Source organism: Triticum aestivum, chromosome 4D (assembly GCF_018294505.1).
Source record: "Triticum aestivum cultivar Chinese Spring chromosome 4D, IWGSC CS RefSeq v2.1, whole genome shotgun sequence".
Taxonomy (NCBI): Eukaryota; Viridiplantae; Streptophyta; class Magnoliopsida; order Poales; family Poaceae; genus Triticum; species Triticum aestivum.
Genome location: NC_057805.1, coordinates 271,398,987 through 271,402,294, shown reverse-complemented (window position 1 = coordinate 271,402,294; position 3,308 = coordinate 271,398,987).

The window sequence follows — 3,308 nt, the reverse complement described above, 5'->3', positions numbered from 1 at the left end:
TTAGACCATGAGATTGTGCAACTCCCGGATATCGTAGGAATGCTTTGAGTGTATCAAACGTCACAACGTAACTGGGTGACTATAAAGGTGCACTACAGGTATCTCCGAAAGTATCTGTTGGGTTGGCATGAATCGAGACTGGGATTTGTCACTCCGTATGATGGAAAGGTATCTCTGGGCCCACTCGGTAATGCATCATCATAATGAGCTCAATGTGACTAAGGAGTTAGCCACAGGATCATGCGTTACGGAATGAGTAAAGAGACTTGCCGGTAACAAGATTGAACAAGGTATAGGGATACCGATGATCGAATCTCGGGCAAGTAACATACCGATGGACAAAGGGAATTGTATACGGGATTGATTGAATCCTCGACATCGTGGTTCATCCGATGAGATCATTGTGGAACATGTGGGAGCCAATATGGGTATCCAGATCCCGCTATTGGTTATTGATCGGAGAGGCATCTCGGTCATGTTTGCATGGTTCCCGAACTCATAGGGTCTGCACACTTAAGGTTCGGTGACGCTACAGTTGTAATGGGAATTGTATGTGGTTACCGAAAGTTCTTCGAAGTCTCGGATGAGATCCCGGACATCACGAGGAGTTCTAGAATGGTCCGGGGGTAAAGATTTATATATGGGAAGTCCTATTTTAGCCATCGGAAATGTTCGGGATTTTTCAGTATTCTACTAGGAAGGTTCTAGAAGGTTCTGGAGTGGGGTCCATCTGCATGGGGGACCCACATGAACGTGGGTAGTGGGGGAAAGGCCCCACACCCCTGGTCAAGGTGCACCAAGATCCCCCCTTAGAAGGAATAAGATCATATCCCGAAGGGATAAGATCAAGATCCCTAAAAAGGGGGATAACAATCGGTGGGGAAGGGAAATGATGGGATTTCTTTCCTCCCACCTTTGCCAATGCCCCAATGGACTTGGAGGGCAAGAAACCAGCCCCCTCCACCCTTATATATAGTGGGGAGGTGCATGGGAGCTGCACCCCTTGCCCCTAGCGCAACCCTCCCCCTCCAACTCCTCCTCCTCCGTTGAGCGTAGCGAAGCTCTGCCGGAGAACCACGAGCTCCACCATCACGCCATAGGGCTGCCGGAGTTCTCCCTCAACTTCTCCTCTCACCTTGCTGGATGAAGAAGGAGAAGACGTCCCCGGGCTATACGTGTGTTGAACACGGAGGCGCCATCCGTTCGATGCTTGGATCGGATCGTCCGCGATTTGAATCGCCGCGAGTACGACTCCATCAACCGCGTTCTTGTAATGCTTCCGCTTAGCGATCTTCAAGGGTATGAAGATGCACTCCCTCTCTCTCATTGCTAGCTTCTCCTAGATTGATCTTGGTGACACGTAGGAATTTTTTTGAATTATTACTACGTTCCCCAACAGGGATAATGATGCAGCGGCCGCGTGACTAATGTGAATAGAACTCAAAACTCTAAAGGAACTAGACACTAAGACTAGCGACTTGACACGACGATGCAACCGATAATTCAACTATGCAAGCAATGAAAAGAAAATTGCAAAGGCTCAGGCTGGATTGGACAAGGGATGAATAGATCTAACTTTTTTATGGCTTTTTCTTGGATAGTTGGTAAGAAAATAAATCTAATCTAGGGATAACTGCAAATTCTCACCGAGCAACCTAAAAACTAATACCACTTGATAGAGGTGAAGGTGTCCCGATGTTTTCTGTGGGAGTCGACTTTGACGATCTGACTACGAACATGTGAGACGTCGCGCCTTAGCAATCGCTAAACCAACTTCCGAGGGTTATTGACCACGCCGGAGCACGACCAACCTGACCAAAAGGGTCTATTTCTTGCGAGCGAATGAAGAACAAGCAAGAAACCGAAACTGCAATCTGGATATTGCGAATATAAGAGGAAAGCTTTATTAATCAAGTGGGGTTCTCTGACGTTTTCGTCTGGTCGTTGAACACAATCAAAGTACGCGAGTTGCATGGTGAACTTTAATCTAAACAAAACCCAAGGAAAAAGCTACTAGATTGATCTACTTATATAGGATCAAGGGGTGGCAGCGAAGGAGGTGGGAGATGTCCCAAGGCAGCCTAAAACTACCCCTAGCTAGTACAAGGCTCATGGGCCCAAGTGGAGGTGATGCAACACCTTTGGACATGTAGTTTGACTCGGATCCTGCTGTAGCGTTAGATTGTTTCATCAATATCTCAATGCTCTGGATGAATTTGAAGGTGAATCCAATTGGTTTGTAAAGTGCACAAAATAACTTTCCAACAAAAAAGAACCATCCAATTCGGAGTCCAGATGAAAGAGCTCGGTGTTTGAGTCAGCTATGTCTATGCAGTCTGATTCTGAGTCCAAAACATGGGGGACTTGGACTCTATCTTCTCTTGGGACAAAAGTGACATGAGGGGACTTACTGAACAACACAAAGTCATTTCCTTTGACGTGAGACGACTTCTTGAACAACAGCTAATAATTTCCTTTTCCTTGTCTTCACACGTAGTTCATACAAGTGTTCAACAATTCTGCATTTAGGCATGAAATAAAGATAGGTGAAGTATTTTTGTTCTGAATAACATAAATAAATTATTGCATAATTATTATAAGAAAACATCTCACAAATATGCATGTATGCAACATTTTTGGTCGTATCGAAGGTAGCCATGTTTGATGGCGGATAGTCAATTAACACTACTGCAGGATGGTCCAATCGCGACACATGGACCAGAGACCCTTCGACGAAACTGTGTGCGATGCGATAATTGCAAATGGTGTTATAATAAAATCATCGCCAATAATATGAACTGTGTGCGATGGCGGTGACATCAAGCACGATTCAGATTAGAATTGTGTGTGCGATACGTGGCATACAGTTGACCCATAAGAACTGTTTGCTATGAGACAGAAAACAGAAACGGTCATCCATATGAAGGTGGGTGTGATAGACGGCATACATTTCAATCAGATGAATTGTTTTTTATTAGGCAACATAGCAGAAGCGGTCGGCCAGGTCAACATGTATGCGATAGAAGGCATATAGTTCACTCGAATGAACTGTTCGCGATGAGCGAAAACAACAGAAACAGTCAGCCAAATCAAGGTGTGTGCGATAGATGGCATACACTTCACACGGATGAACTATTTGCAATTAGCCACAACAAAAAGAAACGGTCAGGCAGATCAAGGTGTGTGCGCTAGACGTGCACACATTCTAATTAAAAGAAGTGTGCGCGATGGTAATAACGAGCGTGCATGGTTGATGGAACAAGTCGTGTGCTGGTATCACCGATTCAGTGCATCCTATGGTTGCAAAT